General features: G+C 54.6%; 17 non-coding genes across 17 annotated transcripts; 11 read left to right on the forward strand and 6 right to left on the reverse strand.

Moving 5' to 3' along the window:
• The first annotated feature begins 136 nt into the window (after positions 1-136).
• On the forward strand, positions 137-208 carry TRNAE-CUC (transfer RNA glutamic acid (anticodon CUC)). Its single transcript has one exon. It is a non-coding gene; the product is annotated as a tRNA-Glu (tRNA).
• A 904-nt stretch (positions 209-1,112) lies between these two features.
• TRNAL-UAA (transfer RNA leucine (anticodon UAA)) lies at positions 1,113-1,195 on the reverse strand. The gene has a single exon. It is a non-coding gene; the product is annotated as a tRNA-Leu (tRNA).
• An 890-nt stretch (positions 1,196-2,085) lies between these two features.
• On the forward strand, positions 2,086-2,157 carry TRNAE-CUC (transfer RNA glutamic acid (anticodon CUC)). Its single transcript has one exon. It is a non-coding gene; the product is annotated as a tRNA-Glu (tRNA).
• Positions 2,158-2,497: 340 nt separating this feature from the next.
• On the forward strand, positions 2,498-2,569 carry TRNAE-CUC (transfer RNA glutamic acid (anticodon CUC)). The gene has a single exon. It is a non-coding gene; the product is annotated as a tRNA-Glu (tRNA).
• A 908-nt stretch (positions 2,570-3,477) lies between these two features.
• Positions 3,478-3,560, reverse strand: TRNAL-UAA (transfer RNA leucine (anticodon UAA)). The gene has a single exon. It is a non-coding gene; the product is annotated as a tRNA-Leu (tRNA).
• A 914-nt stretch (positions 3,561-4,474) lies between these two features.
• On the forward strand, positions 4,475-4,546 carry TRNAE-CUC (transfer RNA glutamic acid (anticodon CUC)). Its single transcript has one exon. It is a non-coding gene; the product is annotated as a tRNA-Glu (tRNA).
• A 340-nt stretch (positions 4,547-4,886) lies between these two features.
• TRNAE-CUC (transfer RNA glutamic acid (anticodon CUC)) lies at positions 4,887-4,958 on the forward strand. The gene has a single exon. It is a non-coding gene; the product is annotated as a tRNA-Glu (tRNA).
• Positions 4,959-5,866: 908 nt separating this feature from the next.
• On the reverse strand, positions 5,867-5,949 carry TRNAL-UAA (transfer RNA leucine (anticodon UAA)). The gene has a single exon. It is a non-coding gene; the product is annotated as a tRNA-Leu (tRNA).
• Positions 5,950-6,887: 938 nt separating this feature from the next.
• Positions 6,888-6,959, forward strand: TRNAE-CUC (transfer RNA glutamic acid (anticodon CUC)). Its single transcript has one exon. It is a non-coding gene; the product is annotated as a tRNA-Glu (tRNA).
• A 340-nt stretch (positions 6,960-7,299) lies between these two features.
• Positions 7,300-7,371, forward strand: TRNAE-CUC (transfer RNA glutamic acid (anticodon CUC)). Its single transcript has one exon. It is a non-coding gene; the product is annotated as a tRNA-Glu (tRNA).
• A 904-nt stretch (positions 7,372-8,275) lies between these two features.
• On the reverse strand, positions 8,276-8,358 carry TRNAL-UAA (transfer RNA leucine (anticodon UAA)). Its single transcript has one exon. It is a non-coding gene; the product is annotated as a tRNA-Leu (tRNA).
• Positions 8,359-9,260: 902 nt separating this feature from the next.
• TRNAE-CUC (transfer RNA glutamic acid (anticodon CUC)) lies at positions 9,261-9,332 on the forward strand. Its single transcript has one exon. It is a non-coding gene; the product is annotated as a tRNA-Glu (tRNA).
• A 340-nt stretch (positions 9,333-9,672) lies between these two features.
• Positions 9,673-9,744, forward strand: TRNAE-CUC (transfer RNA glutamic acid (anticodon CUC)). The gene has a single exon. It is a non-coding gene; the product is annotated as a tRNA-Glu (tRNA).
• Positions 9,745-10,648: 904 nt separating this feature from the next.
• TRNAL-UAA (transfer RNA leucine (anticodon UAA)) lies at positions 10,649-10,731 on the reverse strand. Its single transcript has one exon. It is a non-coding gene; the product is annotated as a tRNA-Leu (tRNA).
• An 898-nt stretch (positions 10,732-11,629) lies between these two features.
• On the forward strand, positions 11,630-11,701 carry TRNAE-CUC (transfer RNA glutamic acid (anticodon CUC)). Its single transcript has one exon. It is a non-coding gene; the product is annotated as a tRNA-Glu (tRNA).
• A 340-nt stretch (positions 11,702-12,041) lies between these two features.
• Positions 12,042-12,113, forward strand: TRNAE-CUC (transfer RNA glutamic acid (anticodon CUC)). Its single transcript has one exon. It is a non-coding gene; the product is annotated as a tRNA-Glu (tRNA).
• Positions 12,114-13,017: 904 nt separating this feature from the next.
• TRNAL-UAA (transfer RNA leucine (anticodon UAA)) lies at positions 13,018-13,100 on the reverse strand. The gene has a single exon. It is a non-coding gene; the product is annotated as a tRNA-Leu (tRNA).
• Between the last annotated feature and the right edge of the window lie 349 nt (positions 13,101-13,449).

The raw sequence follows: 13,449 nt of genomic DNA on the forward strand, positions 1-13,449 counted from the left end.
TTCACCGCTGGAGAGAACCTATCTGCTCGGCCCTCCCCCTCTCTTCCCAGTCCCCCAATGGACTGGCCTTTGAGGCACCTGCAGGCATTGTGCACTCGGACACCACTGCCCGGCCTTCCCGAGCTGTCCAGCGGTCTCCCTGGTGGTCTAGTGGTTAGGATTCGGCGCTCTCACCGCCGCGGCCCGGGTTCGATTCCCGGTCAGGGAAGAGAGGCTTTTACTGAATGACATTTTTACAGAAATTCAAACAACTGCGTCTCAAAAAATATTTCTTTCAAATGTAGCTTCACTCACAGGCAATAGCGGCGTGGCTCCCCTGGCGGTAACTCCAAGCATCTTTTCAGCATGGTCCCTTACCGGAAGCTGTCGCCGCTAGAAGTGGGCCTGTGCCCCAAAAAGGAAGCTTTCTTTCTTCCAAAGCTGTAGAGAAAATATTAGTCCTGTCGCCCTGCCAAAGCCGAGCTCGCCCACCATCCCTAGCCTCATCAGACCAAGACCTTGCCCGGGGCCCTGGGGCAGAGGGCTGCAGAAATGGTTGCGTACCGGTTTGGAGGAGAAAAGCAGGGGAGGGAGGGGTCGTAGCTGCTTGATTTGCATACAGAGCTGTGGTCTGCTGGGAAAGTGCAGCCTTTGGAGCTTGGCAAAGGCTTCGCAAGGGGCCCGAGCATTGCCCTCGCCCCGTTTGTTGACAGGTTCTCCTTCTATGGGCTGAAGGGCCCTGTAGCCTGATTTGAGGTTGGACGCTCTATTATTCACAGGGGTGTACCGGGCCTAGACGGTGACTGGCTGACCCGTCAGGGCATCGCCCGTTTGGAAGCCCGTTTCGGAAGCGGAGGCGGGAATCCCTGCCCAATTTTCTTTTGGGGTGGTAGGGCTGTTGGCGGGGTTGCACAAGCTCTGCCAACTTTGGCGGCTTAAGCTTGGGATGCGAGGGACATGGTACAAAAATGCAAAGGTTTTCCAGGAAAAGAGTCTACGGGCAACGATTCCTTGTTGCTCTTTTCAGGTGAACTCAAGCCTCAGGGCTTTGAGGTAGGGACACTGCCTACAGACAGCAGGAAAGGGCTTGTGCGAAGCTGCTGCCGCATTTAGGTAAGAAGAGTAAAAACCTGTACCAGGAGTGGGGCTCGAACCCACGCGGACACTTGTCCATTGGATCTTAAGTCCAACGCCTTAACCACTCGGCCATCCTGGTGAGCTGCTGCAAAGGGCTTCGAATTGAATCTTTGCTGTTTCAGCAGCAGGCGAACAAGTGGAAAACCAGCCCAGAGTGCCCCCTGCAGGAGGTTGGATGGAATTGGCTTGCGAGCGGCAAACGTCTCTCACTTAACAGCATTACAATAGCCTCCAGCTGACTGCAAGTACGGTTGCGGAAACCTCCCGGGTGCTGCAGTCGTTTCCCCGGTGGCCTAGTGGTGAGGATTTGGTGCTTTCACTGCCACGGGCCTGGCTTCGAGTCCCCGACCAGAGTGTGTGCTTTGAGTAAAGGTGGTCTAGGGCAGTCCAGAGGCAGGCTGAGCCTCGAAGGCTGGTGCAGGCCTTGGTGTGCGAGCCCGAAAAAAGGGCAGCTCCTATGTCATCCCTTCTTGCCCTCCGGCACTTGCTGTACAAGCAAAGCCCCCTTTGAACTCTGCATGGTAACCCTGCTGTGTCTCGCAGGCAATCATGGCCTGCCGCCTTTTAATAAACGTGCTCTCCCACGAAGCAGTTCTCCTAAGGAGGGTTAGTTGTGAGTGTGCATCTTCAGCGGCAGCCTCTAGGGGGAGCTTCAGCACTGACCCACAAAAGCTCATAGCGAGGAAGGCTGTCCTTTCAGGAGAGCAAGACAGGAATATCAGCGCTTGGAAGTGAAAGCGCAAACGTTCCCAAAGTGATGCTGTCTTCAATCTCTAAGCTCCCCTTTTCGCAGACCATCACAAGTGTTTTTGTTTTCTTTCTTTCTTTCTTTCTTTCTTTATTTCTTTATTTATTAGCAGAAACGGCCCCCGAAGACCTGCAGGCACTGGTGCCCATTGTAGCAGAGGCCCTCAGCCTTTGGACTCGGACGCCACCATCTGAGCGACACGCAACGGGGTGCACCCACCGTCCCTGGTGGTCTAGTGGTTAGGATTCGGCGCTCTCACCACCGCGGCCCGGGTTCGATTCCCGGTCAGGGAAGGAGCTCTTTTAACAACTGACATTTTTATTTACAGCAATGCAGTTAACTGGCGACCGGAAATCTTGCTCCCAGATGCAGATTTGCGTGCACAAAATGGAGGAAGTGCCCTCAGCGCGACGCAAAACGTGTTTATGGCAGAGTCCCATTCATTCTCCTGTCGCTGCGGAAAGACTGCCCTTGACGCAAAAAAGGCAGCTTCCTTTTTCACCGCTGGAGAGAACCTATCTGCTCGGCCCTCCCCCTCTCTTCCCAGTCCCCCAATGGACTGGCCTTTGAGGCACCTGCAGGCATTGTGCACTCGGACACCACTGCCCGGCCTTCCCGAGTTGTCCAGCGGTCTCCCTGGTGGTCTAGTGGTTAGGATTCGGCGCTCTCACCGCCGCGGCCCGGGTTCGATTCCCGGTCAGGGAAGAGAGGCTTTTACTGAATGACATTTTTACAGAAATTCAAACAACTGCGTCTCAAAAAATATTTCTTTCAAATGTAGCTTCACTCACAGGCAATAGCGGCGTGGCTCCCCTGGCGGTAACTCCAAGCATCTTTTCAGCATGGTCCCTTACCGGAAGCTGTCGCCGCTAGAAGTGGGCCTGTGCCCCAAAAAGGAAGCTTTCTTTCTTCCAAAGCTGTAGAGAAAATATTAGTCCTGTCGCCCTGCCAAAGCCGAGCTCGCCCACCATCCCTAGCCTCATCAGACCAAGACCTTGCCCGGGACCCTGGGGCAGAGGGCTGCAGAAATGGTTGCGTACCGGTTTGGAGGAGAAAAGCAGGGGAGGGAGGGGTCGTAGCTGCTTGATTTGCATACAGAGCTGTGGTCTGCTGGGAAAGTGCAGCCTTTGGAGCTTGGCAAAGGCTTCGCAAGGGGCCCGAGCATTGCCCTCGCCCCGTTTGTTGACAGGTTCTCCTTCTATGGGCTGAAGGGCCCTGTAGCCTGATTTGAGGTTGGACGCTCTATTATTCACAGGGGTGTACCGGGCCTAGACGGTGACTGGCTGACCCGTCAGGGCATCGCCCGTTTGGAAGCCCGTTTCGGAAGCGGAGGCGGGAATCCCTGCCCAATTTTCTTTTGGGGTGGTAGGGCTGTTGGCGGGGTTGCACAAGCTCTGCCAACTTTGGCGGCTTAAGCTTGGGATGCTAGGGACATGGTACAAAAATGCAAAGGTTTTCCAGGAAAAGAGTCTACGGGCAACGATTCCTTGTTGCTCTTTTCAGGTGAACTCAAGCCTCAGGGCTTTCTTTGAGGTAGGGGCACTGCCTACAGACAGCAGGAAAGGGCTTGTGCGAAGCTGCTGCCGCATTTAGGTAAGAAGAGTAAAAACCTGTACCAGGAGTGGGGCTCGAACCCACGCGGACACTTGTCCATTGGATCTTAAGTCCAACGCCTTAACCACTCGGCCATCCTGGTGAGCTGCTGCAAAGGGCTTCGAATTGAATCTTTGCTGTTTCAGCAGCAGGCGAACAAGTGGAAAACCAGCCCAGAGTGCCCCCTGCAGGAGGTTGGATGGAATTGGCTTGCGAGCGGCAAACGTCTCTCACTTAACAGCATTACAATAGCCTCCAGCTGACTGCAAGTACGGTTGCGGAAACCTCCCGGGTGCTGCAGTCGTTTCCCCGGTGGCCTAGTGGTGAGGATTTGGTGCTTTCACTGCCACGGGCCTGGCTTCGAGTCCCCGACCAGAGTGTGTGCTTTGAGTAAAGGTGGTCTAGGGCAGTCCAGAGGCAGGCTGAGCCTCGAAGGCTGGTGCAGGCCTTGGTGTGCGAGCCCGAAAAAAGGGCAGCTCCTATGTCATCCCTTCTTGCCCTCCGGCACTTGCTGTACAAGCAAAGCCCCCTTTGAACTCTGCATGGTAACCCTGCTGTGTCTCGCAGGCAATCATGGCCTGCCGCCTTTTAATAAACGTGCTCTCCCACGAAGCAGTTCTCCTAAGGAGGGTTAGTTGTGAGTGTGCATCTTCAGCGGCAGCCTCTAGGGGGAGCTTCAGCACTGACCCACAAAAGCTCATAGCGAGGAAGGCTGTCCTTTCAGGAGAGCAAGACAGGAATATCAGCGCTTGGAAGTGAAAGCGCAAACGTTCCCAAAGTGATGCTGTCTTCAATCTCTAAGCTCCCCTTTTCGCAGACCATCACAAGTGTTTTTGTTTTCTTTCTTTCTTTCTTTCTTTCTTTCTTTCTTTCTTTATTTCTTTCTTTCTTTATTTATTTATTAGCAGAAACGGCCCCCGAAGACCTGCAGGCACTGGTGCCCATTGTAGCAGAGGCCCTCAGCCTTTGGACTCGGACGCCACCATCTGAGCGACACGCAACGGGGTGCACCCACCGTCCCTGGTGGTCTAGTGGTTAGGATTCGGCGCTCTCACCGCCGCGGCCCGGGTTCGATTCCCGGTCAGGGAAGGAGCTCTTTTAACAACTGACATTTTTATTTACAGCAATGCAGTTAACTGGCGACCGGAAATCTTGCTCCCAGATGCAGATTTGCGTGCACAAAATGGAGGAAGTGCCCTCAGCGCGACGCAAAACGTGTTTATGGCAGAGTCCCATTCATTCTCCTGTCGCTGCGGAAAGACTGCCCTTGACGCAAAAAAGGCAGCTTCCTTTTTCACCGCTGGAGAGAACCTATCTGCTCGGCCCTCCCCCTCTCTTCCCAGTCCCCCAATGGACTGGCCTTTGAGGCACCTGCAGGCATTGTGCACTCGGACACCACTGCCCGGCCTTCCCGAGCTGTCCAGCGGTCTCCCTGGTGGTCTAGTGGTTAGGATTCGGCGCTCTCACCGCCGCGGCCCGGGTTCGATTCCCGGTCAGGGAAGAGAGGCTTTTACTGAATGACATTTTTACAGAAATTCAAACAACTGCGTCTCAAAAAATATTTCTTTCAAATGTAGCTTCACTCACAGGCAATAGCGGCGTGGCTCCCCTGGCGGTAACTCCAAGCATCTTTTCAGCATGGTCCCTTACCGGAAGCTGTCGCCGCTAGAAGTGGGCCTGTGCCCCAAAAAGGAAGCTTTCTTTCTTCCAAAGCTGTAGAGAAAATATTAGTCCTGTCGCCCTGCCAAAGCCGAGCTCGCCCACCATCCCTAGCCTCATCAGACCAAGACCTTGCCCGGGACCCTGGGGCAGAGGGCTGCAGAAATGGTTGCGTACCGGTTTGGAGGAGAAAAGCAGGGGAGGGAGGGGTCGTAGCTGCTTGATTTGCATACAGAGCTGTGGTCTGCTGGGAAAGTGCAGCCTTTGGAGCTTGGCAAAGGCTTCGCAAGGGGCCCGAGCATTGCCCTCGCCCCGTTTGTTGACAGGTTCTCCTTCTATGGGCTGAAGGGCCCTGTAGCCTGATTTGAGGTTGGACGCTCTATTATTCACAGGGGTGTACCGGGCCTAGACGGTGACTGGCTGACCCGTCAGGGCATCGCCCGTTTGGAAGCCCGTTTCGGAAGCGGAGGCGGGAATCCCTGCCCAATTTTCTTTTGGGGTGGTAGGGCTGTTGGCGGGGTTGCACAAGCTCTGCCAACTTTGGCGGCTTAAGCTTGGGATGCGAGGGACATGGTACAAAAATGCAAAGGTTTTCCAGGAAAAGAGTCTACGGGCAACGATTCCTTGTTGCTCTTTTCAGGTGAACTCAAGCCTCAGGGCTTTCTTTGAGGTAGGGGCACTGCCTACAGACAGCAGGAAAGGGCTTGTGCGAAGCTGCTGCCGCATTTAGGTAAGAAGAGTAAAAACCTGTACCAGGAGTGGGGCTCGAACCCACGCGGACACTTGTCCATTGGATCTTAAGTCCAACGCCTTAACCACTCGGCCATCCTGGTGAGCTGCTGCAAAGGGCTTCGAATTGAATCTTTGCTGTTTCAGCAGCAGGCGAACAAGTGGAAAACCAGCCCAGAGTGCCCCCTGCAGGAGGTTGGATGGAATTGGCTTGCGAGCGGCAAACGTCTCTCACTTAACAGCATTACAATAGCCTCCAGCTGACTGCAAGTACGGTTGCGGAAACCTCCCGGGTGCTGCAGTCGTTTCCCCGGTGGCCTAGTGGTGAGGATTTGGTGCTTTCACTGCCACGGGCCTGGCTTCGAGTCCCCGACCAGAGTGTGTGCTTTGAGTAAAGGTGGTCTAGGGCAGTCCAGAGGCAGGCTGAGCCTCGAAGGCTGGTGCAGGCCTTGGTGTGCGAGCCCGAAAAAAGGGCAGCTCCTATGTCATCCCTTCTTGCCCTCCGGCACTTGCTGTACAAGCAAAGCCCCCTTTGAACTCTGCATGGTAACCCTGCTGTGTCTCGCAGGCAATCATGGCCTGCCGCCTTTTAATAAACGTGCTCTCCCACGAAGCAGTTCTCCTAAGGAGGGTTAGTTGTGAGTGTGCATCTTCAGCGGCAGCCTCTAGGGGGAGCTTCAGCACTGACCCACAAAAGCTCATAGCGAGGAAGGCTGTCCTTTCAGGAGAGCAAGACAGGAATATCAGCGCTTGGAAGTGAAAGCGCAAACGTTCCCAAAGTGATGCTGTCTTCAATCTCTAAGCTCCCCTTTTCGCAGACCTTCACAAGTGTTTTTGTTTTCTTTCTTTCTTTCTTTCTTTCTTTCTTTCTTTCTTTCTTTCTTTCTTTCTTTCTTTCTTTATTTCTTTCTTTCTTTATTTATTTATTAGCAGAAACGGCCCCCGAAGACCTGCAGGCACTGGTGCCCATTGTAGCAGAGGCCCTCAGCCTTTGGACTCGGACGCCACCATCTGAGCGACACGCAACGGGGTGCACCCACCGTCCCTGGTGGTCTAGTGGTTAGGATTCGGCGCTCTCACCGCCGCGGCCCGGGTTCGATTCCCGGTCAGGGAAGGAGCTCTTTTAACAACTGACATTTTTATTTACAGCAATGCAGTTAACTGGCGACCGGAAATCTTGCTCCCAGATGCAGATTTGCGTGCACAAAATGGAGGAAGTGCCCTCAGCGCGACGCAAAACGTGTTTATGGCAGAGTCCCATTCATTCTCCTGTCGCTGCGGAAAGACTGCCCTTGACGCAAAAAAGGCAGCTTCCTTTTTCACCGCTGGAGAGAACCTATCTGCTCGGCCCTCCCCCTCTCTTCCCAGTCCCCCAATGGACTGGCCTTTGAGGCACCTGCAGGCATTGTGCACTCGGACACCACTGCCCGGCCTTCCCGAGCTGTCCAGCGGTCTCCCTGGTGGTCTAGTGGTTAGGATTCGGCGCTCTCACCGCCGCGGCCCGGGTTCGATTCCCGGTCAGGGAAGAGAGGCTTTTACTGAATGACATTTTTACAGAAATTCAAACAACTGCGTCTCAAAAAATATTTCTTTCAAATGTAGCTTCACTCACAGGCAATAGCGGCGTGGCTCCCCTGGCGGTAACTCCAAGCATCTTTTCAGCATGGTCCCTTACCGGAAGCTGTCGCCGCTAGAAGTGGGCCTGTGCCCCAAAAAGGAAGCTTTCTTTCTTCCAAAGCTGTAGAGAAAATATTAGTCCTGTCGCCCTGCCAAAGCCGAGCTCGCCCACCATCCCTAGCCTCATCAGACCAAGACCTTGCCCGGGACCCTGGGGCAGAGGGCTGCAGAAATGGTTGCGTACCGGTTTGGAGGAGAAAAGCAGGGGAGGGAGGGGTCGTAGCTGCTTGATTTGCATACAGAGCTGTGGTCTGCTGGGAAAGTGCAGCCTTTGGAGCTTGGCAAAGGCTTCGCAAGGGGCCCGAGCATTGCCCTCGCCCCGTTTGTTGACAGGTTCTCCTTCTATGGGCTGAAGGGCCCTGTAGCCTGATTTGAGGTTGGACGCTCTATTATTCACAGGGGTGTACCGGGCCTAGACGGTGACTGGCTGACCCGTCAGGGCATCGCCCGTTTGGAAGCCCGTTTCGGAAGCGGAGGCGGGAATCCCTGCCCAATTTTCTTTTGGGGTGGTAGGGCTGTTGGCGGGGTTGCACAAGCTCTGCCAACTTTGGCGGCTTAAGCTTGGGATGCGAGGGACATGGTACAAAAATGCAAAGGTTTTCCAGGAAAAGAGTCTACGGGCAACGATTCCTTGTTGCTCTTTTCAGGTGAACTCAAGCCTCAGGGCTTTGAGGTAGGGGCACTGCCTACAGACAGCAGGAAAGGGCTTGTGCGAAGCTGCTGCCGCATTTAGGTAAGAAGAGTAAAAACCTGTACCAGGAGTGGGGCTCGAACCCACGCGGACACTTGTCCATTGGATCTTAAGTCCAACGCCTTAACCACTCGGCCATCCTGGTGAGCTGCTGCAAAGGGCTTCGAATTGAATCTTTGCTGTTTCAGCAGCAGGCGAACAAGTGGAAAACCAGCCCAGAGTGCCCCCTGCAGGAGGTTGGATGGAATTGGCTTGCGAGCGGCAAACGTCTCTCACTTAACAGCATTACAATAGCCTCCAGCTGACTGCAAGTACGGTTGCGGAAACCTCCCGGGTGCTGCAGTCGTTTCCCCGGTGGCCTAGTGGTGAGGATTTGGTGCTTTCACTGCCACGGGCCTGGCTTCGAGTCCCCGACCAGAGTGTGTGCTTTGAGTAAAGGTGGTCTAGGGCAGTCCAGAGGCAGGCTGAGCCTCGAAGGCTGGTGCAGGCCTTGGTGTGCGAGCCCGAAAAAAGGGCAGCTCCTATGTCATCCCTTCTTGCCCTCCGGCACTTGCTGTACAAGCAAAGCCCCCTTTGAACTCTGCATGGTAACCCTGCTGTGTCTCGCAGGCAATCATGGCCTGCCGCCTTTTAATAAACGTGCTCTCCCACGAAGCAGTTCTCCTAAGGAGGGTTAGTTGTGAGTGTGCATCTTCAGCGGCAGCCTCTAGGGGGAGCTTCAGCACTGACCCACAAAAGCTCATAGCGAGGAAGGCTGTCCTTTCAGGAGAGCAAGACAGGAATATCAGCGCTTGGAAGTGAAAGCGCAAACATTCCCAAAGTGATGCTGTCTTCAATCTCTAAGCTCCCCTTTTCGCAGACCATCACAAGTGTTTTTGTTTTCTTTCTTTCTTTCTTTCTTTCTTTCTTTCTTTCTTTATTTATTTATTTATTAGCAGAAACGGCCCCCGAAGACCTGCAGGCACTGGTGCCCATTGTAGCAGAGGCCCTCAGCCTTTGGACTCGGACGCCACCATCTGAGCGACACGCAACGGGGTGCACCCACCGTCCCTGGTGGTCTAGTGGTTAGGATTCGGCGCTCTCACCACCGCGGCCCGGGTTCGATTCCCGGTCAGGGAAGGAGCTCTTTTAACAACTGACATTTTTATTTACAGCAATGCAGTTAACTGGCGACCGGAAATCTTGCTCCCAGATGCAGATTTGCGTGCACAAAATGGAGGAAGTGCCCTCAGCGCGACGCAAAACGTGTTTATGGCAGAGTCCCATTCATTCTCCTGTCGCTGCGGAAAGACTGCCCTTGACGCAAAAAAGGCAGCTTCCTTTTTCACCGCTGGAGAGAACCTATCTGCTCGGCCCTCCCCCTCTCTTCCCAGTCCCCCAATGGACTGGCCTTTGAGGCACCTGCAGGCATTGTGCACTCGGACACCACTGCCCGGCCTTCCCGAGTTGTCCAGCGGTCTCCCTGGTGGTCTAGTGGTTAGGATTCGGCGCTCTCACCGCCGCGGCCCGGGTTCGATTCCCGGTCAGGGAAGAGAGGCTTTTACTGAATGACATTTTTACAGAAATTCAAACAACTGCGTCTCAAAAAATATTTCTTTCAAATGTAGCTTCACTCACAGGCAATAGCGGCGTGGCTCCCCTGGCGGTAACTCCAAGCATCTTTTCAGCATGGTCCCTTACCGGAAGCTGTCGCCGCTAGAAGTGGGCCTGTGCCCCAAAAAGGAAGCTTTCTTTCTTCCAAAGCTGTAGAGAAAATATTAGTCCTGTCGCCCTGCCAAAGCCGAGCTCGCCCACCATCCCTAGCCTCATCAGACCAAGACCTTGCCCGGGACCCTGGGGCAGAGGGCTGCAGAAATGGTTGCGTACCGGTTTGGAGGAGAAAAGCAGGGGAGGGAGGGGTCGTAGCTGCTTGATTTGCATACAGAGCTGTGGTCTGCTGGGAAAGTGCAGCCTTTGGAGCTTGGCAAAGGCTTCGCAAGGGGCCCGAGCATTGCCCTCGCCCCGTTTGTTGACAGGTTCTCCTTCTATGGGCTGAAGGGCCCTGTAGCCTGATTTGAGGTTGGACGCTCTATTATTCACAGGGGTGTACCGGGCCTAGACGGTGACTGGCTGACCCGTCAGGGCATCGCCCGTTTGGAAGCCCGTTTCGGAAGCGGAGGCGGGAATCCCTGCCCAATTTTCTTTTGGGGTGGTAGGGCTGTTGGCGGGGTTGCACAAGCTCTGCCAACTTTGGCGGCTTAAGCTTGGGATGCGAGGGACATGGTACAAAAATGCAAAGGTTTTCCAGGAAAAGAGTCTACGGGCAACGATTCCTTGTTGCTCTTTTCAGGTGAACTCAAGCCTCAGGGCTTTGAGGTAGGGGCACTGCCTACAGACAGCAGGAAAGGGCTTGTGCGAAGCTGCTGCCGCATTTAGGTAAGAAGAGTAAAAACCTGTACCAGGAGTGGGGCTCGAACCCACGCGGACACTTGTCCATTGGATCTTAAGTCCAACGCCTTAACCACTCGGCCATCCTGGTGAGCTGCTGCAAAGGGCTTCGAATTGAATCTTTGCTGTTTCAGCAGCAGGCGAACAAGTGGAAAACCAGCCCAGAGTGCCCCCTGCAGGAGGTTGGATGGAATTGGCTTGCGAGCGGCAAACGTCTCTCACTTAACAGCATTACAATAGCCTCCAGCTGACTGCAAGTACGGTTGCGGAAACCTCCCGGGTGCTGCAGTCGTTTCCCCGGTGGCCTAGTGGTGAGGATTTGGTGCTTTCACTGCCACGGGCCTGGCTTCGAGTCCCCGACCAGAGTGTGTGCTTTGAGTAAAGGTGGTCTAGGGCAGTCCAGAGGCAGGCTGAGCCTCGAAGGCTGGTGCAGGCCTTGGTGTGCGAGCCCGAAAAAAGGGCAGCTCCTATGTCATCCCTTCTTGCCCTCCGGCACTTGCTGTACAAGCAAAGCCCCCTTTGAACTCTGCATGGTAACCCTGCTGTGTCTCGCAGGCAATCATGGCCTGCCGCCTTTTAATAAACGTGCTCTCCCACGAAGCAGTTCTCCTAAGGAGGGTTAGTTGTGAGTGTGCATCTTCAGCGGCAGCCTCTAGGGGGAGCTTCAGCACTGACCCACAAAAGCTCATAGCGAGGAAGGCTGTCCTTTCAGGAGAGCAAGACAGGAATATCAGCGCTTGGAAGTGAAAGCGCAAACGTTCCCAAAGTGATGCTGTCTTCAATCTCTAAGCTCCCCTTTTCGCAGACCATCACAAGTGTTTTTGTTTTCTTTCTTTCTTTCTTTCTTTCTTTCTTTATTTATTTATTTATTTATTAGCAGAAACGGCCCCCGAAGACCTGCAGGCACTGGTGCCCATTGTAGCAGAGGCCCTCAGCCTTTGGACTCGGACGCCACCATCTGAGCGACACGCAACGGGGTGCACCCACCGTCCCTGGTGGTCTAGTGGTTAGGATTCGGCGCTCTCACCGCCGCGGCCCGGGTTCGATTCCCGGTCAGGGAAGGAGCTCTTTTAACAACTGACATTTTTATTTACAGCAATGCAGTTAACTGGCGACCGGAAATCTTGCTCCCAGATGCAGATTTGCGTGCACAAAATGGAGGAAGTGCCCTCAGCGCGACGCAAAACGTGTTTATGGCAGAGTCCCATTCATTCTCCTGTCGCTGCGGAAAGACTGCCCTTGACGCAAAAAAGGCAGCTTCCTTTTTCACCGCTGGAGAGAACCTATCTGCTCGGCCCTCCCCCTCTCTTCCCAGTCCCCCAATGGACTGGCCTTTGAGGCACCTGCAGGCATTGTGCACTCGGACACCACTGCCCGGCCTTCCCGAGCTGTCCAGCGGTCTCCCTGGTGGTCTAGTGGTTAGGATTCGGCGCTCTCACCGCCGCGGCCCGGGTTCGATTCCCGGTCAGGGAAGAGAGGCTTTTACTGAATGACATTTTTACAGAAATTCAAACAACTGCGTCTCAAAAAATATTTCTTTCAAATGTAGCTTCACTCACAGGCAATAGCGGCGTGGCTCCCCTGGCGGTAACTCCAAGCATCTTTTCAGCATGGTCCCTTACCGGAAGCTGTCGCCGCTAGAAGTGGGCCTGTGCCCCAAAAAGGAAGCTTTCTTTCTTCCAAAGCTGTAGAGAAAATATTAGTCCTGTCGCCCTGCCAAAGCCGAGCTCGCCCACCATCCCTAGCCTCATCAGACCAAGACCTTGCCCGGGACCCTGGGGCAGAGGGCTGCAGAAATGGTTGCGTACCGGTTTGGAGGAGAAAAGCAGGGGAGGGAGGGGTCGTAGCTGCTTGATTTGCATACAGAGCTGTGGTCTGCTGGGAAAGTGCAGCCTTTGGAGCTTGGCAAAGGCTTCGCAAGGGGCCCGAGCATTGCCCTCGCCCCGTTTGTTGACAGGTTCTCCTTCTATGGGCTGAAGGGCCCTGTAGCCTGATTTGAGGTTGGACGCTCTATTATTCACAGGGGTGTACCGGGCCTAGACGGTGACTGGCTGACCCGTCAGGGCATCGCCCGTTTGGAAGCCCGTTTCGGAAGCGGAGGCGGGAATCCCTGCCCAATTTTCTTTTGGGGTGGTAGGGCTGTTGGCGGGGTTGCACAAGCTCTGCCAACTTTGGCGGCTTAAGCTTGGGATGCGAGGGACATGGTACAAAAATGCAAAGGTTTTCCAGGAAAAGAGTCTACGGGCAACGATTCCTTGTTGCTCTTTTCAGGTGAACTCAAGCCTCAGGGCTTTGAGGTAGGGGCACTGCCTACAGACAGCAGGAAAGGGCTTGTGCGAAGCTGCTGCCGCATTTAGGTAAGAAGAGTAAAAACCTGTACCAGGAGTGGGGCTCGAACCCACGCGGACACTTGTCCATTGGATCTTAAGTCCAACGCCTTAACCACTCGGCCATCCTGGTGAGCTGCTGCAAAGGGCTTCGAATTGAATCTTTGCTGTTTCAGCAGCAGGCGAACAAGTGGAAAACCAGCCCAGAGTGCCCCCTGCAGGAGGTTGGATGGAATTGGCTTGCGAGCGGCAAACGTCTCTCACTTAACAGCATTACAATAGCCTCCAGCTGACTGCAAGTACGGTTGCGGAAACCTCCCGGGTGCTGCAGTCGTTTCCCCGGTGGCCTAGTGGTGAGGATTTGGTGCTTTCACTGCCACGGGCCTGGCTTCGAGTCCCCGACCAGAGTGTGTGCTTTGAGTAAAGGTGGTCTAGGGCAGTCCAGAGGCAGGCTGAGCCTCGAAGGCTGGTGCAGGCCTTGG

The sequence above is a fragment of the Ambystoma mexicanum genome, chromosome 5p, assembly GCF_040938575.1.
Source record: "Ambystoma mexicanum isolate Mex_15411 chromosome 5p, UKY_AmexF1_1, whole genome shotgun sequence".
Classification (NCBI taxonomy): domain Eukaryota; kingdom Metazoa; phylum Chordata; class Amphibia; order Caudata; family Ambystomatidae; genus Ambystoma; species Ambystoma mexicanum.